Genomic DNA, 26,392 nt, shown 5'->3' on the forward strand with positions numbered 1-26,392 from the left:
ATTGATATGTATAGGTGAATTTGACTCTTATTTTGGACAACTTGGTTATTAATTTGGACAACTTGGCTGTAAATTTGGACAGCTAATCCTCCTCATTGTTCTTCATTTCATGAACCAATCTTACCAAGTCCTTTTCCTGTTCATTTAAGGGAAACGTAGAATGTCACAAGAAGCCCAAAAACTTTCCATATCATTCATTAAAGTGAGTTGACTTCGGTACTCCAAGTCCCCTCTCTCGGTACTCTCTTTCATAGAGATGATGTTCCTTTGTTTCACCAGGCATTTGTCCAACCTGGTCATCACAAAAGCTAAAACTTCACGAAATTTCGAGAGAAAAACACCTGTCCAAAATAAGGAGTATCAGCTCACTGGTGAATGTCTTGAAAAATTTCCCATTTTTCACACGAAAAATCTAATTCACAAGGCAAATCTCACTTCAGGTCATATGTACAAATCACCACTAACGTGAATCAACACAATATTCAATGAATATTTAATAGTATCACTCAAAAAAAGCGAAGAAACATTGTTAGTACTTCACCACAGCTAAATACGACTGAAGTAAACACGAAGTTCTGTCATATTTCTCGTAAGCAATTGCTCACACTGAATATTCAACAAAGCAATTTTAACTCAAATCATATTCAAAATTTAACGTATTTAGTGTTAAAATCTTCCGAAAAGAACAAATATTTAGATAGAATTCATTGTCCATCAAATATTGGAATAAAAATCCATAATTTTAATCAATTTATTTTTAGTGTCCAATTTTATGATCAAAGTGTCCAAAATAAGAAACTGGTCAAAATTATGAGCCTTTCCCCTAATTGTCTTTAGAGGCTATTATGCTCAATCCACAATAAATTTTGTTTGTGAACATGTTTTTGAAACTTTTTAAGAGACTAGGTTAGGTAACTAAATCTATTAGTCATATTATTGTGATTTAATTGTGGATTCGCATTACATTTCTGAGGATTTTGTGACTTTTTGCATCTTTACTAGTTCATAACCGATTTTAACCGATTCGTAAATGTGTTATAATGTATTAACCAAGCACATAAAATTGTTCAAAATTAGGACAGTTGATTTTATTATTGATTTATTATTTGATTTTTAACCTGTTAAAAAAGGTTTGATGACCTTTTAAACAAATCAATATAAAATTATTTGTCAATATTATTAATTTGTGTAACCAAGCAATTTAATGAACAAAATGAATGTAAAAGGTCGTTTCCAAGATAACTCAAAACAAATGTGTATTTCTGCAGTCGGTTCCACAATTGCAATCGTTAGGGCAATTAAACATTTGGAGATATCAAGCAACAATTTATTGTGCTTAGTTACTCGGATTTCACTTGAAAATGCTAACATTATTCTCAATATAATATTTCAACGTTATCGTAATCAAATACCTCTTCTTAAAGATCCTTATCTCATCTCAAATAAATCTTTGATTTCTCTTCTGAGAATTTATCGTGCTTCAAGTTAATTTTGTATTACTTTCTTGTAAGCTATTGCTCTTAATATAGGGTAAGGGCTTATAATTTTGGACAGTCCGCTTATAGGCATCGATGTTCCAAGTTTGAAGTGCGATATTAGGTGAGATTCTTAACAATCTCACCTACTATAATCCTAACAAAATTTCATGTCGTCCGATCGCGCTCAAACTTGGCCAAAATGTGTTTCGCCACTTCCTGATCACGAATATATGGGGGGCTAAGTTACGTTCCCGGCCGGCCGGCCGGCCGGCCGTCCGGCCGTCCGGCCGCTCTTTGGAGCTTAATAGCTCCTAAACTAAAAAAGATATCGACTTGCGGTTTTCGGCAAAGGTTAAATATCGTATGAAAATTGCAACTTGGTGCATTGACCCCCCACCCCCCACCCCTCCTTCCGCCATTTTGAAGACCCCCCTTTTTTTGTTTTCTCAATAGCTCCGCCCCTATGGCATCGAGCGGGCTCAAATTTTAGTATGTTATAGCTGGGCCTTAGAGCTTTCCATCAGTACCAAACTTAAGGTCCCCCGACCCTCCTGACCCGAGCTATAAGGGTCCAAAAAACTTTTCTTAAAATGGCCATAACTCCGGTTCTAATTGTCAGAATTTAAAAAGTGAGGGCTTTTTGGAAAGCTCTCGTAAAATGCCACTTCCCCTTCTAACATCGCAAGTTCATAAAACCACCGCTAGGGGCGCTTTTTTTAAAAAGAATATTTTTAAATCTTAAAAGTTAAATAACTCAAAAATTCCTTATGCAATCGGGCTGAAATTTTAGTATGTTGTAGCCGTTGATTATACCTATCAAACAAAAAAAACCTTAAGTCGATCCATAACCCCTGACCCGAGCTATAAGGGGTCAAAGTTCGAACATTGACCGTCCTCTATCTCCGGTTCTAATTAACATAGCGACATAAATTTTACCTTTTTGGTTTCGTCTCGATGAGCACTTTCAGATGGAAGTTCAAAAAGTCACCACAGGTGGCGCGGTGATAGCGTCAAAATTCATCGAAATTCAAAGTCACTTTTCTCAAAAACGGCATTGTGCAAGTTAATGAAATTTTAGTATGTTGTAGTCCAGTCTAGGACGTTTCCAAAATGGTGCGTATGTGCGCTGTGGTTTCAATAGAACCGGAGATATGAGGGGTCAAAGTTCACAACATTCAAAAAATCATATCTCCGGTTCTATGTGACCGATTTTGATGAATGAGGGCTTAAACGAAAGATCTCACCAAATGCTACAACTTTCTAGAATATTTGAACTTCGTGGGACCAACACCAGGGGCGCCACAGTCGAAAAACCAATTTCAATATCACATAACCTCAATTATCTCGACTGTCGCTGAACCGATTTTGATGATTACTTCGACATAATTGTAGAGCACATTTGTCTCTACATTTCGTCCATACATCATTTTCCACTCAGACTAAGCTATCACTCAGATTTTGCCGTTTAAGTGTGAAAAAATTGATTTTTCCCATAATAACGCTTTGAAATCACTCAGATGCCAATTTGACTGCCTCTACTCCACCAAGACACTTAAAATAGGGTTTTGAATGGAAAGTCCTACAAAAGACAACAATTCTTTGATATAGTTGAAGTTCAACAAATGAACACTTGGGAAACTCTGGATGAAAAAACGAGTTAAGAAACAAAAAACCTCGCTTATCTTGGCTTCTGAGTAATCGATGAGATCATGTTCTATGGAAAAATTATAGAGAACATTCTGGTCTACATTTCACCCATATAACACTTTTCTGTCAGTTCATCCAAATCCTTGATATTTTGGTTTAAATACAAAATTTGTATAATTTCACGAATTTGATTCAAGATAACTGAATGGCGTCTCCCAACTTCAGCTCTAAATCGAATTTGCATGCACTCCGAGTTAGCTCACGTTAAGAATCTCACCTACATAAGCCGGTTAGGATTATCTGTCCCTTTTCAATACTACTTGAGTTTTTTTGTTACTTTCTTTTCAGAAGGGTTATTTAGAAACTTGGCAAGCTGTTTATAGCCTTTGTTTTTTACTAAAATTAGTTTTAATACGTTTAAAAATGAATTGATATGTAGAGGTGAATTTGACTTTTATTTTGGACAACTTGGTTATTAATTTGGACAACTTGGCTGTAAATTTGGGCAGCAAATCTGCCTCAACAGGATGCCTATTGGTCTTCACTTCTAAATAAAAAATAAAAGAAAATTCACATTATTCGAAGGCATGAACGTTCGAAGGGAGAGTACTTTCCCCTACTACAATACAAAAGTTATTGTGCGTTGGACATTATGCATATGAAATTAACTGAATGGTTATTCTCGTTCTCTATCTTTCATCTCTAGACTTTTATGTAAAAATCTTGTTAAATGTTTTTTTTATGATCTTTTATTTGGAATTTATTCCTCAATATGAGTCAGTAAGGTGTGTAGTGAGAGAAAGTGCAGGTATCATAAAATCATGATATTCTTTTGCTTGCACTTTCTGAATTAGAGCAATAAAAATTCATAAAAATAGGACGTGTAGCATCACCCACTGTATGATGTTCAAATTCAGTGGATTTTCCTCTGGCCGATATGTCTGTAGTGCATTTCCTTGAACTACACTCACAGCCATTGCTCGATAGTTGGTCATAAAGTGCACACAGATGCTAAACTAGGGTCCAGCATCCAGTATTTACTTCCCCTTCTAGTTGGAAATCTTGCAGCAAAATTGAGGTGAATGGATGAGCGAGAGGGCGAGATGCTGGGTTAAAATGCAAGCAGCTGCAACTTGAGCCTTTCGGCACAAATAATTTACCAACACAGAGACAGTAAGAGCACATGAGAACCAAGCAATTCCAACGTAACAAGAAGCACCATTTTCAATGCCGACAACCCATACTTTTTTCGACTTTAATTTAACAGACGAGGATTTTACTAAAATCTCCTCTTCTGTTTTTTTTTCTTCTATTTTCTGCAACATTTGCAGATTTCAGAAGGAAATGATAAAATACCAGGATAGAATGGAGGAGTTTCGTATTGTTGATTGGGAAGGACAGTCAGCAAGATTGACAGGGAAAGTAGTTTGAGAAGATTAATTGTTTCAATTCAAGAGGGTGACTTTTATCGCTTGTCGCACGAAACCCTCATTAGGCTAAATTAAAAGTTTTGGTGTATGGGATTTATCGGTAGGGTAGTAGGAGTAAGTAATGTTTTAAATTAATAGCACTCGTCAAGTTTTAAAGGTATTTATTGCTTGTTGGTCCTTAATCATACATTGTTTTGGTTGAGGCCCCTAAAATCTCAACATAATGTTGGCTTATGCTGAACTACTCTTTGAGGTTGGTATGCCTCACAGATTTGAGGAATTCTCGTACTGTAGGAATTCAGAATTTAGAATTGAAGTGCTTAATTTGAATTCTAAACTTGAGAAATTGACAGCCGATCGGTACCTATACCTTTATCTAAGGGAGAATTACAGTTGGAGCTATTAGTATTCATAAGATTTAAACTGCAATCTTAAGTAAATTTTAACAATTAAAGCTATAAAAAGTGTCTTAGACTGTGGAAGAGATCCTAAGTACTGTTCTAACATCTTTAGGTATGTTTGTAAGGGCAACAAGTTCTCAAATGCGACCGGATTTTGACAAATACACAGATTATTGGGTTAGATTCCTTTATGCATTTGTTAAACATAAAATATAATAACAACGCAATGCTGCATGGCGAAATACTCAAACTCGTTAGGGAAATAGGGGAGGTGGGGCTACCATGAGAATGGGGCTACATTAATATACGATTTTTCCGCATATTTCTGAAAGAAACTGGGCTTTAATATAATGTAATTCAGATAAACAAAATAATACACCCTCCATTCCGAAATAAGTCGTACGTTATTGGGAAAAATTCTTGTTCCGAAATAAGTCATACGTTTGTGAAAAATTGGGATTAAGGGAAAGTTTGTTGGTAAATGTTTTGTGTATCAACAATTATCTCTTGTAAAGAACTATTGCTAATGTCCAGTACTAAAATTGGGGTCCAGTCTTGATGGTATGTTGAGGACCGAATGTCTTAAAAATGTCTTATTTTTGGCGTTTTATTTTCAATCTAAAATAGGTGCAGAATGGTGAGGGATACAGCTTAACAAGTTTTTCATAGTTTTTCAAACATTTTACTCATAATAGTAGCAGACTACTAACTTTGATTCTGCTCACAGTGACCAGTAATCCAACCTGTCTTTCGTGATGGAATAGCCACGTTTGGTTGCATGAAGAACCCATATCAGAATATCCTCCTCTGTTTTTCTTTTGGGGACTATGAAGGCATCCTTGATCAAATGTTTCTCCCGGAGAATTTCCGGAGATTTTAATGCAGAGTTTGTGTGGGGATTGAGGTACAGCTGAAATGACTAGAATACTTGTCTTGATCACTCCATTCTCAATGCTTCTCAATACTTCTTGCATCCTTTGGGTTCAATAATATGGCTTTTTTTTGTCGTATTTTGCATTGTTCTAAGAGGGATATAAGAGAAAAAGTTAGGTTATTTACAACAAAATGCAGGTTTATTGAAAAAATCAACAAGATTTACACACTACTCTTTTATAATCAATTTTATGTTATAATTTCAACACTTACCTTAAATTTTATTAAATTTTTGCTAGAAAACTCAAATTCACTGAATCAAAATAACACAAGTCTCAACTCGCTAAACCAAACATCTGTGAGGGCGCCACACGTCAAATTCTGTGGCCACAAGTTAATAATCTTATCAAATAGATCATAACTTATGGCCTTGTCTTTATTTTACATTTTTTGTTTAAAAAATCATCAAAATCAAGTGGTAAATGAAAATATAGTTACTAAGAAAACAAGTTTTGAAAACTAGTACAGTAGACTCTCGCAAATTCGGCTCTTTTAAGATCGGGCTACTTTTTAATTCGGACAGCGGTTACATTTCAAAAAAGTTTGTTGTCATTTTTCAAGTTTGATTATGATTATCAAATGAATCAAATATGCTCAAATTTGGCATGGTTTGTCTTAGTTTTGATGTGATTTTGCATTATTGAATGAATTTCTGTCTAATTCGGTTGACATTTCGGTCCTATATGCCCGAATTTGAGAGAGTCTACTGTACTAAATATTTTTGATTGAAGATATAAAATTTAGTCATTAAAAATTATGAGATCGTTAGTAAATTTCTTAACGATTTGACGTATATTTGACCGTCTGCCGCATCAGTGAAATAATTCCCACAAAATAATTAAAATTCTACCGAAATATAAAAGTAAATCAGTTTAAAAGTTTCATTTAATGATAGCACATCAAATAATATTCCTAATTTTGTGGTTCTTCGAAATTAATTTGGGGGAAAAAATTGAAAATATCTGCGAAGTGGCCACAAGTATAGACTGGCCATAAGTAATGCCGCCACCCTATATGGAGCTCATTTTGAGTGTATTAATCTGGAATTTAAGCTGTAAAAGTTCCAAAAATACCCATTTTAAAGTCATAAAGGATATTTCTCACGCAGTGCAGTTCTGTTGATTTTAATCACAAGACATGTATTGATTTTCACACTGATTAGATAAATTTAATCCGATGTCGTTGCTTCAGCTCTTTAATATCTTGACATAATAATATTTATGTTGTGAAATCCCTGGAATCTTCATTTAACCAAAATATTCCACGTAGCTTTTGTGACCCAATTTGCAGTGAATCAATTCAGCAAATTTCAATCAGAAACTTCTACTCATAATTGAGTTTCTTTGGATATATCAAAGTCGTTTCTCTTAAGAGATTCTGGTGTACCCACATCACTGACAAAAACAAATTATCACCCGGTGGCCGATGGCGAAGATATTAAACTCTAATTGAGGGTCACCCATCCGACTCTTTCTCTCGCGAATGTATTTTTTTCCTTATTCACAAAACATTAAACTTTTTAACCTCAATTTGAGAAGGGTGATTCAATTGCCAATAAATCACATTAATGTTCTTCAATTTCCATCGTATACTTTTCCAAATGGTTTAAAAATGTGCGTATAAATTAAAATCAATTGAGTGCAAATAGCATCTCATTATAAATGTTATTTTTTCTGATTTTGCTTAAATCGAACGATTTTATATTGTTGATCGAATTCTACGAAAAGAACAAAATATAGTAATCCATCGTATTTTTGTTCTTTTCATACTTATTTTTATTTTTAGTTTTTTTTTAAATATCCATTTTATTTTCAAAGGATATTAAGATCCATTCCTTTTGAAAGGTTTGAATCATTTTTACCAGTGGCTCCATAAACCAAATATCAAGATAAATTACATGACTTACACAGAAAAACAATAATTTATAAAATTGCTCGTAAATGTTTGTGAATTCATACTGGAGACTAACGAAATTCTCATAAATCGTATAGCATACAAAAAGTTCGTAAAAGTTTGTATTTTTCGTAAACATTATTCGTAACATGATCACATGATCATCTGATGAAACATTTGTTCGTGCATTTGTGTTTCTCTGACGAAAGTATACAAACCAATGGCATAATTTTACGAATATTTTTTGTTTACGAACATTTACGCAGAACTGTTTGTAAAAAATAAAAAAATATTCGTTAAGTTATGTTACGAACAATGTTTGAGAAAAAAGTACAAACTTTTGCGAACTTTTTTGTGGGTTATACGATTTACAAGCATTTTGTAAGTCTCCAGGAGGAATTCACAAACATTTACCAACAATTTCACGAAATATTTTTTTTCCAGTAAGGCTCAGTTTCCCTTAGTATAAGAGAAAAAAAGGTGCCCCAATTCAAAGGTGCCCCAATTCAAAGGTGCCCCTCTTCTCTCTAATAGCAAAGAAAAAGTCAGGGAAAGCTTGAACTTGTAAATTCGAGCACTCCTCGAATAGCTCTTCGCCATTGTTTTTTTTCACCACTATAAAAATTTGTCCCCACAATTTTTATTGAACGATATCATGAAATGGTTTGCCAACTAATTAATGTGAGTCTGTTTTGACATAATTATCACTGAATGTGAATTTATTTTCCAAACTTAAATACCTTTTAATTTAATTATGTTTGTGCTTTAATACTTCATTTTGAGTGGATTGAATAGTATTCTGTGGCATTCTTTTTTTTGTTAATGTTTTTGACCAATGGTTTTTTTCAAGTAATTTGTACATGTCCTAACCACAGATTTGCATTGAGGAAATTGGACAACTGTTTGTTTTGTACATATTACCTCTATGGACTCAATGAATAAATAAAATTATAAATTTTGATTGAACTATTGAACGTACTTCATATCCTCGTGTATATTTTTTGTCATTTTGATTTAGTGACAAAAGTTTATTGGTTGTTCATGTGGAAACTCATTTATAAAAAGTTTAGGGTTGAGGAAATAAAATCTATAATACCTCTATCGGTTACTACATTTCAAATACAAATGATAAAAGTCATTGAAGAGAGCATTCTAAAGTTTCAGCAGCTGTCAATTTATGAAAAGACAGCTGAAAAAGCTTAAACTTTAAGTGTAAATAAGTAAAAGATGAACTTTTGACATATTCATTGAAGTTTCTCCAAAGTCCCCATAGGCTAGAATATTCTATGAATAAACTTTACTCCATAACTATTTTCATAAAATTAATTTAATATTTTACACAATGGAAACCATAAAATACGTATTACAGAACTTTATTGTTACAAGAAAGTATAACTATACAATAGGGAAATAGTTTCAGTATAATTTAAATTTATATAAAATAGTGGTTAACTTTTTATGTTAGTTCAACATTCTTTACCTTTTTAATATCTTGAATCATAAATTCAGAATTATTAAACGAATATTGTTTTGAAGAGAAATTCAAGAAAAAAATAACAATAGAAAATATAAAGCATGAAAGATAAAATTAAGATTAAACTTTCAATTCTGTAATAAAGGAAACGGAGATAGGGAAAGTGCGCTACCTACGGACAACTATTTTTTTCTATGTTCTTAATGGATTTAATCCATGACTCTTTCTAGGAAATTTAAGGCATTGGAATAGGAAATTAAAATATTATATTATAACGTGTCAAATTCATTAAAAAAAACATGTTGAAAAAAAATATGAATTGTTCAAAGCTTGCGTCGTCCGAAGGTAACGCGTTTTCCATAAATGTCAAAACTAAAAGTTTCTAGTATTTAACGAAGTATGAATTATGATATATTTTAAATTTTATTGGTTCATCTTAAAATTTTCATTTGACAAAACTTTTACGAAAGAAAATTATAAAAAAAAAACTTGAGTTAAGATTCTTTAATTAGGGGAAAGCACGCTGCCCTTGGACGACTTAAGCTTTGAATAAATCATTTTATTCAACACGTTTTTGTTTTAATGAATTTGATTTATTTTAATATAGGGTAAGTGTGCCAAATTTCGGCATAGTTGCATATAAGCACCGAAGTTATAAGTTTGAAATGCAATATTTTTAATTCATATTCATATTTTTTGTTACTTCTTTTTCGGGAAGGTTGTATGGAACCTTGAAAAGTAGTTTAACATTTTGTTTTTCTTTAAATCACTTCCTAAAATATTGAAAAATTAATAATAATATGGACATTGCTTTGAGTAGTATTCCGACCACTTTGAGTGAAATACCGGCCAACTTTTTTCTGACCACCTTATGTGACGAAACGGATAATAAATTTCAAAACGTCACACGGAACGAGTTTAATATTTAGTTTAATACGTTTATATGACCCACAAGCCCAGAGATCTTCCGTGTAATTTGTCCTGAAGACCTGAAGAGTAGTATCTCAAATTTACGCGCAGATTCCCGTAGCAATTTGTCCTTACTGAACTCTTCCAAGGCCTTTTCCACATCATCTTTTTCATAAAAGCGATTGTTTTTTTTTCTCTGGACATTGTGGAACTCATAAATTGAAACAAAAAAACATTAAATGAATAAGAATTTTAGGAAAGCAAAAGATGTTGCCGGAATAGACAACACTACCTCACAGTAGAGACACTCACAAAGCTCACAAAGTATATACTTTTTTACGTGAAATACAGGATCCAGCTGGGAAATTTCACCCGAAATTTAAAGATTGATTCATTATTAACATAAACAGAAACAATCTTTAATGAAAACTAATCAATTTTCATGAAAAACACCGAAGGAAAACCTTCTGCACTTCACCACAAATCGTAAGACTGCTAGAAACACAATCGATCTGTCACATTTTTTGTAAGACTCTTTCCACACTGAGTTTTCACAACGCAATTTAAATTCAAATTATACCTAAAATTTAACGGTCTTTGTGTTAATACATCCCAAAATGAATAAATATTTAAAAGCAAAATGAATTCATTGACTATTCGTAGATTACATACCTAATTTTAACTAATTTATTTACTTGGCCGAAATTACACTCAAAGTGGCCGAAATTAGAAGCTGGCCGAAATTTGGTACACTTCCCCTATGTTATAATTTAATAGGTAGTCCAGTGCCTCGAATTTCGTGAAAAAGATCCATGAGTCAAATTCAATAAAGACCAATCCAAACTAATTGAGTTGTTCGAAGCTTAAGTCGTCTGAAGGTAGCGCGCTTTCCCGTATATTGGATCTTAATTTTTCTTGTTGTCAATTATGTTGGATTAGATGTTCTCAGACTGAGGTTAAAAACGTTTTAAAAACCTTATTGCTAAGCTAAACACTAAACCAACGATTTGTCTATTTAACTACTGAGATGTGTCATTAACTGACAGAACCGTTAGATTTTATTTGGAGTCTGTAAATGTAAAGTTAATTGTGTTCTATCTTGAAGTTTTAAAAAAAAAGTAACACGTTTTGGAATTATTAAATTTACTGAATGTTTTTAAGCTTTATTAAAATAAGCTCGTGATAATGATAAGTCGTGTCATTCTAGGAGCTCTATGGCGTTATTCCCATGAAAAACGTAAATATTTTTTAGCGCTTCACTGTTTTCAAGTACTTTACTGTTCTCAAGTGCTTCTGCATTATCGACTTTTCTTTGTATTGGTTCCTGTCTCGACTATTTTCCCTAGTCATCGCCTTGTTCTAAAACTACCAAGTAGTCATGACAAAATCCAATACAAAGAAAAGTAGATAATGCAGAAGCACTTGAGAACAGTAAAGTGCTAAGTTCATTTTTCATTGGAATGGCACCATTACTTTCATCCTCAACATCTCCTACATGGCCATCATATTACACTTCAAGATTTTTCTTGGATATACTAGTTGAAAAGTAGAATTTATCATGTATTATGAGATATTTTATTTATGTATTATATGTACATCAATGTGGCTTCCAATTTCATTAAATTTTTCCGATTATTAGAGCTACAGAGTTCTCTTCGTGCATGATTTAAAGCTTTAAAGCTCCACACCAGAGTTCGTAAGTTATGTTATTGAATTTGTTGGTAGACTATTCTAACTTTTTCAAACACTAATAGTTTGGAGTTCGCAAAAAAGAACATTTGGTAGAAAAGTTAATGCAACTTAAAGTGAGTTTGAGTGCCTCAACTAAGTGTCAGAATGCGAGTGATTCAGAGGAAGAAATTAGATGTGCTTGGTCACTAATTCATTTTGCTAAATGCATTTGCTGAGTGTGAAGTTGGTAGCAACATACAAGGTGCACTTTGCATGAATTTCTTGCTACATATTCCCCATACTTGTGTATTATGGTGTCTGTAGTCATATGGGTATCAGGTTTTACCTCTGAATTTCATTTAGATCGACCTGTTTTACGTATGTATTTGTGTATACATTTTGGTATCTTAGTATGGATTTTATCATTGAAGTTGGACAAGTTTTTCTCCATTCGTCTCTCTTACTCTTCGCCTTATATGAAGACAAATATTGAGCATTTCATGGGATTATGTTCGAGGAAGAAGTTTTACAGTGAGAAGTTGAAACCTCCGTATACTCATCTTTTTCGTTGGACTTACTATTTACCTGGCGGTACATTGTAAATGAGAATATGGTAATGCAGTCAGACTAAAAAAAAAACTTCCTCTCTCAACTTATTTCATCTAATAATTCAACTCATATATTGAGAAATGCTGGGTGCTCGAGTTGAATTTGCAAAGTGGGTGGAGCAAAGTGCATTTTGACGGTGATCAAAGTACGGGGAAAATTCATTAGAAGACAAGATTGCAGGTCAAATGGCAAAAGAGAGTTCTCAGAGTGCTTGAACTCATAAGAACCGCACTATCGGTTTATAAATCAATTTATAGGTTTCATAGATCAAAAATTTTAGGCATTTAAAATTTACATAGAATTACTTGGAATAGGCTGTAAAATATTGTATATAGGGTGAAAGGAACGTCTATTGACACTTTAAGAACTCGTGTCAGCACCTATTGACACCCTACTCTGTACCATTTGGGATACGAAATTTGAAATTTGAACATCTCTGTTTACAGTAAAAGGTATATTACAGAAAAAACGTTATATTACTTATATTTTACTAGATACATTAATGAATTTTCAACATTTTGACAAAAGTGTCAATAGGGGTTCCCTGTCGAACAGACGTTCCTCCGACCCTACAGAGCTATTTAACTTTTGATCTTCATAAATTGTCATAACGAATAATTTAAGGTTATTGCAATGTATAGGGTAAAGTGCCCAGTGCCCATGCTTTGTGCGATCACAAGATTCGTAATGATTAAATTTTGCCTATATTTCTGAATAAATCTGCTGAATGCCTTTTATGACGAATCCAGAATGCAGACATAAAGTAAATGCAGTTTGCACAGTTGCTGATCCATCCGACGAGATATCGTCGATTACATCGACTGTTATCTTATCTGAATTTTTTTGTATCAGCATTTGGCGCAAACGACGATACATACGTAACCTATTGCATCAAATAAAGCGTGGAATCGAATGAATTTCCCCATGGGAAAATGGCTTTCAAATCTTAGTCGCAGTAGATAAGAAAAAAACCTAATGCTGATTTGGAAAGATCATTTTATTATGATTCTTTTAAACCATTTCTTTGCTTTATTCCAATGGTTGGTTAGCAAACTTCCGCATCTTCTTCTTAATTCCCCTCATCAGTTTCTTGGCAAGCTTTTCTCCACGGGCTCTGACGACGTTTTTCAATTTTTGCTTGAAATCAGGCAAACTTTTGGCTGGTTTAGACTTTTCCTGAGATCCTCCTTCAAAATTCCCCAATTGTTTTCAATAGGACGCGGTTCCGATGTGTTGGGCGGATTAAACTCTTTCTGCACATAAATGACTCTATTGTCGTTGAACCACGCTATCGTATCCTTACCGTAGTGGCTTGATGCTAGGTCTGGCCAAAACAATGGTGGAACATCATGGCTTCGACCAAGTATTTTTTCGGGAACTTGGTGTAGTTCTTGTATCGATACTTGCTATTCACACCTGTGCGAGTCTCTGCCGTATAGTATTGTTGTCCAGGCAATTTGTGGAAGTCGGCTTTCACGATGGTTTTGTCGTCCATTAAAACACATCTTCCAAAAGCTTTAAGAAGATGATCATTCAGCTTTCTGGACCTTGTTTTGGCGGACTGTCGTTGCTTATTTGTACGATAACGTGCTGGTTGGGCTTTATAAGTCACTAAATCATTCTTCTTCTTAATTTTATGAACTAGGTAGTGTGAAATACCCGTCTTTTTGGCCACATCTCGGAGGGATAGAGAAGAGTTTCTCTCTTAAAGTACCCCAGCACTCTTTTCTCCATGTCGCGGTCTTGAATTCCAGGCTTCCTACCACCAGCTTGCTTTCAGACAATCGTCTTTGTATCCTTGAATCGAAATACTAGGGAAATGTTGGCATGTTTCGCACAGAGTGAACCTGCAAACGGTGCGAAATTTCTCTTTGTTTGCAAAGAGCTGACTTACTTATCTCGTTTCATAAGCCTAATAATGATCAATCTTATGGCTAAGAAATGACGAACTAGCTCTTTGCAAACAAAGAGAAAAATTGCGTTGTTTGAAGGTTCACTCTGTTCGAACCAGGCCAACATTCCCCTACCTTTCGGACTGTTGAGCGCGACTTTACGGTGAGTTTTTCTATTTCCGCATAAGTCGCATTTGGATTTTGTAGATAAATGTCAACTATCTGTTGTCGGATTCTCTCCATCTTCTTGAGATATATCAACCAAAAATCAATATTTTTTAACGAGAGTGGTATCAAAATAAAACTAACGAAATGCACTAAAAATGATAACTGACAAACAAAAAGTAAACAATAGTTGAAACTATCAAAATCATATCAAGTGTTAAGGAAATTCAAACGATTCAACGCTATTACTAGCATAAAAGAAATGAAGATACGACAATGGTCGATGTAATTGACGATATGTACGTCAATCACGTTAAAATGCTTCATTTTGACGAACATTTCTCACATTGTGTAAATTTTTTTGGGATAGGTTATTCGAATTTGGTAGTTCAAAAATTCTGCATAAAAAACTATTTCTTTGAGTTTGTGCAGCAATTAAATTGGAAAATTGTATAATAAGGATAAATGAAGTGAGTGAGGGAGGAAAAGAGAGGTATGAATGGTTAAGAAAGTGTTTACAAGTGAGTGGGCGACTTTGTATACTTAATACTCGGTATAAAATTCAATTTGCATGACTCTCTTTCAATTTTATTGCATTTCAATGTGCACACTTTTTTTTATCCTCAATGCCTTAACGCAATGTGCTTCCACTGCTAGCACCGAGTTTTCTGCAGAATCAACTTGTGACATTTTCTTCAACAGGAAATATTCTCCCTCTTATTGCGATAAATGATGGTTTAACAATTTTTCCATCTATGTCACCACACTTAAATAACATACTTTACGTGATTTTATTCCCCTTGTTGCCTATTTCTCTGTCAATTTGATGCAATTTTTCTTCCGAAAAGTGGATAAATTGACGATGAGTTTTTTTTTTTTTTACAAAAATGCAATATTTTGCAATATTTCGCCTCACTTCATTTTCTTTTAGTTTTCTTGTACTTTCTTCCACTAAACCCAACTGCTCACCGAGAAAGTCAATTGTCGAGAGATGAGAATTTAATCCTAACGCTCAGAGGGAAAATTGTACGGCAATTTTCTTCGGTTGAAAGAAAAATGTATGGTTGTTCTTTTGGATGAAAAGAATGAAAGATGAAAATTCGCTCAAAAGACTATGAATAGAATCACAATGGAAGGTGTATTTTGAAAGGAACAACGAGATGCTAAATAATATAGAAAATTGCGAGATTAACGAAAATTTCAACAGAATATAGTGGTAGGATTAGGATATTTATCATAGGATTTTAATGTGAAAATACTCAATGGTGAAATTTTCTCTCATCTATGACAAAACTTTAACAAAAATTATCTTAAGCCGCCACAAGTGTGTGGCGAATTTTTGGTATGGATTTTAGTGAATTTTAATATGAGTGCTTTTATACCAATTAAAATGGATTATTGTATAAAGTTTTATATAAACGTTTATCTCATAGCGACACTAAAAAAGTAAGCTAAATTTGTTGTTGGAACTTTAAGAGATTAGTTATACGATCAAGATATTTCGAAAAGTGAATTTAACTATTCCATGGGGCTTTCCCAAAAGCGATTAATAAATTCAAAGTATCATTAGCAAAAATTTTAATCCTAAAAAAGACTATATTATTTCTCTTGCTAATATTATTTTAGATAATGGAGATTTAGGAATATTCACCATTGAAATTCTATGCCTTAATTTTAGCGTTTCTAGTTGTAGCTTTAATCACTCCTTTTTCCTAATGATTTTTTTTTAAGTATTTGAGGTTAATAATAAAGGGCTTAATTATTAGGAGGCTCCATAGTGTGTTACCATTTTATCGTTATAAAAAGGTGGGAAAGCGTCCCATGCTTTGCGAAATGTTCGAACTTGTAACTATACCTGTAATCCTATACCTCAAAAGTCACTTTCAATATGAATTACCGTTTACTGGTTGACAACCAAGTTGAACAGATTCATAAATCACTCATAAGACCGCCCAAACTTGCTGAAGTGCTATTAGAATTTAGGAAAAAAAAAATTACTTATCGATTCAGAACTGGTTCATTATCGTTTCATAAACGATTAGAACCACCTCAAACTTGTCAGAAATTCCAAGAGCTTTTTAACTATCCCAAACATGACCCCATTAGTTTGAGAAATACGCTCTCTAGGGCCTTTTAAATCTTTGACCTAGAGAAATCGTATTAGGAATGATTTAACGATATTTTCGTATATGGACGAAATATTCGCATAGGGAACCTCCAGAAGATATCGAAAAATGAAAAAAAAGTCGCGCGACGCGTTTTGGAGCAATAAAAAAGTTGGAGGAAAATTACGGGCATGTTAATAGTCCCAGGATCGACTTATGGGAGACTTCGCAGAATGTTCCAAGTATCTACACTCTACACTGAGTGAGAGAAATCCGAAAAAGTTAAAATAACATTCCAGAAATGTTTATTTTATCCTGCAGTATTGATCCGAAATCGGTGTAAATATTAAGCTTTTTAGGAGTATTAGGGGTTAAAGTTACCCTTTTTCATGTTAATTTTACCCTTGAAAAGGTGTAAAATTGACATTAAAAAATATTGATATATTTATACACCTAAAAAGTGTTAAAGTTATGAGGAAAGAAGTTAATCGCACCCCCGTTTTTTTCTCAGTGTATATCTCTAACCGTTTGACCTCTAGACTAGTCCTTTGCGAATGGCCTTCAAAGTTGAAGCCAATTTCTTTCTTTCACATGCAGATGCGTATAGAAATTTTTCTGCATTCGTGGCCGTTACACGATATATGTCAAAAATGACGTGTTCCTTATGTACAAGACTCTGGTCCTTGTAAAGAGGGATAAATATGCAATATTTTTGTCTAATCTAAATGCATTCCTGTTCTGAGAAGTGTGAGCTAAGTTTAGGATCAATTTGAGAGTTAGCTTCAAATAGGTCCATATTAAAAGGACACTTCGCCTGGGGTAGACTCTAGAGCTGGCGACAACCAGATGGATCAGACGGACAGACAGATAAACAGCGTGACGTAAAAAAAACTTGAAATTTAGTATCACCAAAATTCTATCAAAATACATCCCTTTGGGGTTAAGAAATCGAAATATATATATATAATTTAAAATCGAGGGAATATATACTGCTCCCTCTATAGTCTATAGAGTTCTAGCAGTACTAGGGAGTATAACTAAAGCGATAGGTACACAAATGAAGTTGCATCTAGCAACCCGTACTAAAATCGGATATAAACGATATCGGTTATATCCGATCGATCGGATATAACGAATTACGATTAAAACGATATCGCAAAAAAAATCATATCTTAAGATTAACAGTAGTTACACTATTATTCAATCGCTTAAATTTACATAACGAATAGGACGGTCAGTAACTTCTAACATCAAGTGCAAGAAGGCCAATACGGAACCATTAGAATTTTTTATAGGAGCTTTAAAATCTAATATATTGTATTTGTATACTTTATATTTGCATCTTCCCAACTTTTTGATCTTCAAAAGGGGCACGAACTGACAAATAAAATTAATCTAATCTTAACCAATTAATATTGTTAAAACTTAACGAAAAAGAGGTGTTTTGAAACAAATGAAGTCTGGCGGTGTAAATGCCTGATCTATGACACTTTTGTAGGCAAACAATAATGGTCAAAGATCGGCTATGCGGCACAAACGATGGGAAAGCCAGGACTGGCGAATAGGAATTGTTGCATGTTTGGTGGGATTGAAAGGGAATCATTCACAAGGACATATTCTCATCGAGTCGCATATTTACTTAATTCTAACCAGTACTTACTTTTTTAGGTAGTTACAACGTTCCTTTGAAGGTACTAGGCCTCTCGTACTCCAACAAATCTACAGTAGGGGGAAGTGGGGTACCTTTGAAAGTGGGGCACGTTTGAAATTAGGATTTTTCACCTATTTTTAAATAAAATTGAGACTAATCGAGATATATTTTAGATTTTCAATCTGTTTGTGCTGCTAAATTATATCACGATAAGGCTCAATTTTATTTAAATATAGATGAAAAGTCCCAATTTCAAAGGTGCCCCGCTTTCAAAGGTGCCCCACTTCCCCCCACTGGTGATTCTGATTAGCGATTTCGTCAGTTAGATTAGAAATTGTCGTAACTTCCTCATCACCTCATAAGCATTTCTTTTAAAAATATGGAATTACACATACTATACAAGAACTGCTGATAAGGTTATGAGGAAGTTACGTTAATTGCTGATCCAACCGCGGATTTCTTATTAGCGTGCTATGAATGTGGTCATGCAGCTCGGTTCTTCATAAAGGATTCTTAGTTCGCATACGGTACTCACCGCTAACTGGTTTTCTTACTAGACTGTAGATCCGTTTTAGTATTAGGTCCTTGACACACTTAGGACTTAAGTCGAGAGAGAGCTTAGTGGAAAATGATAGAAATGTGGTTTAACCATTATTTCGAATATAATTACGCTAAGCCGTCTCTCGGCTAATCCTCAAGTCTGTGAAGGCCCGTAGACTGAGCAATGCATCGAAATGAAGTCATGGAACAGTGTTTTGAATTGCCATTGAGCATGAAAAAGCTCAAATGCAGTATATATAAGATATTATACGAATAATGGCGGAATACAAAAAGCTTTTTCCTAAATTTTTTTAATTCCTAAGTTCATTTGTATGAACAGAGTCTTCTACCTCTTTATTTCACGGCATAATATGCCCTAAAAGGAGTTTTAAAAATTCCACCGTGTTGTTATTAACTCATTTTACAAAAAAAGGGACAGATAATCCTAACCGGCTTATGTAGGTGAGATTCTTAACGTGAGCTAACTCGGAGTGCATGCAAATTCGATTTAGAGCTGAAGTTGGGAGACGCCATTCAGTTATCTTGAATAAAATTCGTGAAATTATACAAATTTTGTATTTAAACCAAAATATCAAGGATTTGGATGAACTGACAGAAAAGTGTTATATGGGTGAAATGTAGACCAGAATGTTCTCTATAATTTTTCCATAGAACATGATCTCATCGATTACTCAGAAGCCAAGATAAGCGAGGTTTTTTGTTTCTTAACTCGTTTTTTCATCCAGAGTTTCCCAAGTGTTCATTTGTTGAACTTCAACTATATCAAAGAATTGTTGTCTTTTGTAGGACTTTCCATTCAAAACCCTATTTTAAGTGTCTTGGTGGAGTAGAGGCAGTCAAATTGGCATCTGAGTGATTTCAAAGCGTTATTATGGGAAAAATCAATTTTTTCACACTTAAACGGCAAAATCTGAGTGATAGCTTAGTCTGAGTGGAAAATGATGTATGGACGAAATGTAGAGACAAATGTGCTCTACAATTATGTCGAAGTAATCATCAAAATCGGTTCAGCGACAGTCGAGATAATTGAGGTTATGTGATATTGAAATTGGTTTTTCGACTGTGGCGCCCCTGGTGTTGGTCCCACGAAGTTCAAATGTTCTAGAAAGTTGTAGTATTTGGTGAGATCTTTCGTTTAAGCCCTCATTCATCAAAATCGGTCACATAGAACCGGAGATATGATTTTTTAAATTTTGTGAACTTTGACCCCTCATATCTCCGGTTCTATTGAAACCACAGCGCACATACGCACCATTTTGGAAACGTCCTAGACTGGATTACAACATACTAAAATTTCATTAACTTGCACAATGCCGTTTTTGAGAAAAGTGACTTTGAATTTCGATGAATTTTGACGCTATCACAGCGCCACCTATGGTGACTTTTTGAACTTCCATCTGAAAGTGCTCATCGAGACGAAACCAAAAAGGTAAAATTTAGGTTGGCTATGTTAATTAGAACCGGAGATAGAGGCCGGTCAATGTTCGAACTTTGACCCCTTATAGCTCGGGTCAGGGGTTATGGATCGACTTAAGGTTTTTTTTGTTTGATAGGTATAATCAACGGCTACAACATACTAAAATTTCAGCCCGATTGCATAAGGAATTTTTGAGTTATTTAACTTTTAAGATTTAAAAATTTTCTTTTTAAAAAAAGCGCCCCTAGCGGTGGTTTTATGAACTTGCGATGTTAGAAGGAAAAGTGGCATTTCACGAGAGCTTTCCAAAAAGCCCTCATTTTTTAAATTCTGACAATTAGAACCGGAGTTATGGCCATTTTAAGAAAATTTTTTTGGACCCTTATAGCTCGGGTCAGGGGGGTCGGGGGACCTTAAGTTTGGTATTGATGGAAAGCTCTAAGGCCCAGCTATAACATACTAAAATTTGAGCCCGCTCGATGCCATAGGGCCGGAGCTATTGAGAAAACAAAAAAAGGGTGGTCTTCAAAATGGCGGAAGGAGGGGTGGGGGGTGGGGGGTCAATGCACCATGTTGCAATTTTCATACGATATTTAACCTTTGCCGAAAACCGCAAGTCGATATCTTTTTTAGTTTAGGAGCTATTAAGCTCCAAAGAGCGGCCGGACGGCCGGCCGGACGGCCGGCCGGCCGGCCGGGAACGTAACTTAGCCCCCCATATATTCGTGATCAGGAAGTGGCGAAACACATTTTGGCCAAGTTTGAGCGCGATCGGAGGACATGAAATTTTGTTAGGATTATAGTAGGTGAGATTGTTAAGAATCTCACCTAATATTCTCTTTATGTTCAAAAGATGGATTATACAATTTTAGGAGAATGTAATAAATTAATTCTTAGAAAGGATTTACGCTTAATTTTCACTTAATACCTTTGTCATGGAAAACAATCTCAATACTCGGGAAGAGATGGATCAAAGTTGTCGAGGATTCTGTAGGGATGGATATAAAATTCAAATCTATTGAGTATGATTAATCTGGCATAAAGCTGGTCTCTGTTTTTGGGATAATGGTTATATTTGGAATATAGAAGAAAATTGAGAGGATGAAGACGTTTAGACAATTGGTGATATTTCTTAGAGATTTTCTCAACCATTATCAACCCCGTTTGATATGAAATCATCGATAAGAAACTTCCAATTTCCTTAATTTATTGAAACATCTCTCCCCTTTGAATTTCTATTGGTGAATTATTCAAATGAAATTTCTTTTCTTCTTTTTGATTCTGAAGCAGGAGGATTAACTTACAATTATATTGTCAAAAGAAATATTGGTAGGAAAAAAAGTCAATTTCATCAGATTATGCAAGAAAATATGGAAACGACAAATGATATTTTTCTTATATTATCATAAATATATTGTCTGGTAGTATATTTTCTTTAATCTCTGGTTTTTCTGTAAAAAAAAATTGTGATGTTGTCAGTTTTCAATGAGATTTTTCTTTTTTGTCATTGTTCTTTTTTTTCTAAAACAGAATAAAATAAATTGTTTCTTAAAGGTTTTGCTTTATTGCTACAGTGTTCTTTTTGTTATTTTCTGTCTTGCAGAATACATTCTGTCCGAGAGAGAGAGAGAGGAAATAAAAGGCTGCGTAAGTGGAAAAATTGTGGGAGAAACTTACAAAACTTTCCTCGACATTTCACTGGGTAAGTCAAAGGCAAAATAATCACGTGGGTTTCATATAATGATGATAATTTTTTTCCTCTCATGGTGGCAATTTGCATTAAAAATGTATTTTATACAATTCAATATCAAACCCATTTCAAGAAATTATGCAAATGGGACGTACAAAATGCAGTATCATTGAATAGCCACACTTGGTTGAATGTGACATAAACCATTTTATTGTATTCATTAATCAAAGTGCAATATTTTTCACTTTTATCTCCAAATACTATATTTATTTCACAATATTTCAATTAAAAAAACATCCAAGTATACGTTGTTGCGGTAAATTTGCAAATGTCATTTGATTTTTCTGTAATGATTTTTTTTTCTGCTCAATATTAAGTTTCTGCGTAAATAGCTATTTGGCAAATTGGTCCTTTTTGACTGTATGTATTTTTTATTTATACTTTTTCCAAGTGTATTAAAAATTAACTGATGTGAAATTATTTATATTCCTTTTTTGTGTTTATGAAACATTGCTAAATTAATGTTTTAAACTGGCATTTTATTAAAGCTAACAAATATTCAGAAATTCCTGGGAAAAAGAGATATAATTAATTTTGCTGTGAGTAAAATTTAGAACTATTTCAGTGAAAAAGTGTCAAAAAATTGTAAAACTGTCAAAAAGAATTTAAATATTTTCAATATTACTTTTTTGTAGTAAAAAGGGAGATGGCAATGCGTCGCATGTTTTGCAAAATGCCCGAACTCGTGACTTATGCCCTACACACTTACGACTTAAGCCGAGAGATGACTTAAATGGAAAATGACGAAATGTAGTTAGACCATTATTTCTATTATAATTATGCTAAGCCGTCTCTTAGCTAATCCTCAAGTCTGTCAAGGCCCTTATGCTCTAGACACAGTTACGACTTAAGCCGAGAGACGGCTTAGTGGACATTCATGGAAATGTAGTTTAATCATTATTTCGAATAAAATTACGCAAAGCCGTCTCTCGGCTAATCCTCAGGTCTGTCGAGGTCCTTAGATGCTATACCTCAAAAGTATTTTCGCATATTTTACCTTTTACCGGTTCTCAACTGATTTGAACCGCCTTATGAATTACTCAAAAAATTGCCCAAAATTGATTATGAGTAATAAAATTGATTTTAGGATTAAAATTAGTTATCGGTTCATAACCGGTTCATAACCGGTTCATTACCGGTTCAGAACTGATTGGAACCGGTTAAGGCTTGTCGAAAATTTCAAGATCTTTCCAAAGGGCCAAAAAAATGATAAAATTCTATTGAGAAATACGCTGGCTAGAGTCTTTCTAACCTTTGACCGCGTAAAATCGAGGAATGATTCAACGGTATTTTCGTATATGGACGAATGTTCGCCTAGATAATATCTAAAAATAAAAAAAATCGTACGACGTGTTGGCGAAAGGGGGGGGGGGGGAATGACAGGCATGGTAACGATTCTTGGGTCGACTTATAGGGGTCCTCCGAAGGTTCCAAGTCTCGATCTCACACCGTTTGAGGTCTAGGCATAGTAGCGGCCGGACAGACGTCAAAAAAACTCGAAACTTAATATTTTCAAAATTCTATCAAAATATGATTCCTTCGTTATGGTGTCTACACTTTAGAAGCAATTTTCGTCAAATATTGCCTTTAAAAAAAGAACTAACGTTTCTGCTTACAAGGATAGGGGCAGAATTCTTTAAAAAGGTATTTTTTAAAGAAATTTCTCCAAGTATGTAGAGGCCTTTAGGGGATCAGGAGTCGAAATATGTAACTCAAAATCGAAGGATATACTGCTCTCTCTGTTGAATTTGAGCAGAAAAAATGGGAGACACGGAAACATCTTTTTATTAAGTTAAAATGAAACTCTTTTTAGTACACGGGGTCCCGGGATTATGCACATTTTTCGGAATTAAAGAAAACCGCACGGAATTTCTTTATCCACGCAGAAAATTTGCATAAGTTCAGGAGATTTCTCTTGAATATGTTAAAGGAACGCCGTGATGTATACAAAATACACATCGAACAGACTGGGATTTTTTACATGGTCATTGCTTTTTTACTCTTTCATTGCTTTTTTACACATGGAAAAAATATCCAAAAAATTGAGTCATTAAACCAATTTTTGCATCAATTTGATCTTTTTCCGTTCTCTGAGACAATATTCTGTAAAAAGAAAATGATATTTTAGTAAAATTAGCCAAATTTAAATACCTTGAACAAAAAGCAAAAAGCAATTGCCCGGTCAATTGCTTTTCCTTGACAATTCCATATCACATAGTCCGTTAACATTCTCTGTTTAAATTCATTGTTCGAAATTTCATCGACCACCATCGAAATCAGCTGATGCCAGAAAAAACCAAAACAAAGGAAATTTTATTCATAAAACTCTTGTGAAAACTTTTGAAATGTATTTAAAATGAGTCTAGGCATTAGTGAAATTAAAGTTTAATATAAAATACATGTGAATAATGTTAATAATGTGTTTTGAACAACTTAAAATATTTCCCGCCTTGGACATTTTAGCATTGAACAGACTGGGCCATTGCTCTTTTAATCGATTTTCAAAGAAGCAATGGATAAGTGATATGACACCTTCATTTTTTTCGATTAGATAATTCACTGAGAACAACGCCATCTAGTGTAAGTAAAATGTCCAAGGCGGGAAATATTTTCAGTTGTTCAAAACAATGTAATTCACATTATTCACATGTATTTTATACTAAACTTTAATTTCACTAAGCCTAGACTCATTTTAAATGTATTTCAAAAGTTTTCACAAGAGTTTTATGAGTAAAATTTCCTTTGTTTTGATTTTTCCTGGCATCAGCTGATTTCGATGGTGGTCGATGAAATTTCGAACAGTGAATTCAAATAGAGAATGTTAACGGACTACGTAATATGAAAGTGTCAAGAAAAAGCAATTGACCGGGCAATTGCTTTTTGCTTTTTGTTCAAGGTATTTAAATTTGGCTAATTTTACTAAAATATCATTTTCTTTTTACAGAATATTGTCTCAGAGAACGGAAAAATATCAAATTGATGCAAAAATTGGTTTGATGCCTCAATTTTTTGAATATTTTTTCCACGTGTAAAAAAGCAATGAAGGAGTAAAAAAGCAATGACCATGTAAAAAAACCCAGTCTGTTCGATGTGTTTACTTACACTGGATGGCGCTGTTCTCAGTCAGTTTTCTAATCGAAAACAATGAAGGTGTCATATTCACTTCTCCATTGCTTCTTTGAAAATCGATTAAAAGAGCAATGGCCCAGTCTGTTCGATGCTATATTGTTGTCAATTTTTCAGACTTCATATGAAATGCATTTAAAATTTACCGCGTAGAAAAATTTGCATACAATTAAAGGTATTTCAATAATTAAAATTTCAAAAAAATAGCTCCCAATGGTAGGCAAACATGCATAGGGGGAAGTGGGGCACCTTTGAAATTGGGATTTTTCTCCAATTTTTAAATAAAATTCAGCCTTATCGTGATGTAATTTAGGTGCACTAACAGACTGAGCAGCTAATTACATTATGATATGGGTCAGTTCCACTTAAACATAAGAGAAAAATTCCAATTTCAAAGGTGCCCCACTTCCCCCTAATTGTGTTTGCGTAATCCCATGAGGTGCATAATCGCATCATGTGTATAATCCTGAACTGCATAATCTCGGGATTCCGTGTAAATAAGACTTTCCATATTTCGTTAAAAAAAATTACTTATTTCTATGCTCTCTTTACGTAAATAATCAAAATTGTATTACTAAAATTATTTTCACTACGAACTCATACAAAATTACTAGAAATTTGCTGATTCTAGTAACTTTTTGCTCCGCATGTGGGCAATCTTTTCTCCCACGATAGGCGCTGTTAACTGCTGTATTTTTTTAATTCACAGGTTTGCAGTCGAAAATTTCGGTCAAATTTAATGAAAATTCACAGAGAAATTCCTAAAGTCTTTAAATTATTACAGTTGTCAATTTTCAAAGAAACATCCTTAATCTGAACAGACCATAAAAGTCGAACTTTGATTTAGATACAATCCCGTGGTTGGATCATGATTCTGACTTCACAATCTTTTCATAATTTTGAATTACTCCGAGAAATCGGTATTTTTTCAAATTTATGTTTTACGTATTTTTAGTACAGACGTGTTCTAAATGTTTAGTACTAAATGGATTTTTTTTTAATTTCTAAAATCTCAAGGGATTTTATGCGAGAGATTTCATAATTATAATTTATACGCTACATTTGAACTACATTTTCAGCAAAATGTAACTTATTCACATTATTTTAGTACAAGTGATATTAAAGGTGAGATGGGAGATTATTAAAAGTACCTAATGCACATACAAAAGTATTATAAAGCAGACAGGGAAATTTTTGATGGAAGTGCATAAAGTCGTGAAATTTTTAACATTTTACCATGTGATAGCTCCATTAGTCAAATTTTTAATAAAATGTGTCAG

At 33.8% G+C, this 26,392-nt stretch overlaps 1 protein-coding gene across 1 annotated transcript in view; it reads left to right on the forward strand.

Moving 5' to 3' along the window:
• Positions 1–26,392, forward strand: part of LOC129803081 (fat-like cadherin-related tumor suppressor homolog) — a 336,090-nt gene that overhangs the window by 20,612 nt on the left and 289,086 nt on the right. Inside the window, exon 2 of the mRNA XM_055849423.1 lies at positions 21,840–21,938. The gene's annotated coding sequence lies outside the window, so the exon portion shown is untranslated. The remainder of the gene's footprint in view (positions 1–21,839; positions 21,939–26,392) is intronic.

Source organism: Phlebotomus papatasi, chromosome 2 (assembly GCF_024763615.1).
Source record: "Phlebotomus papatasi isolate M1 chromosome 2, Ppap_2.1, whole genome shotgun sequence".
Taxonomy (NCBI): Eukaryota; Metazoa; Arthropoda; class Insecta; order Diptera; family Psychodidae; genus Phlebotomus; species Phlebotomus papatasi.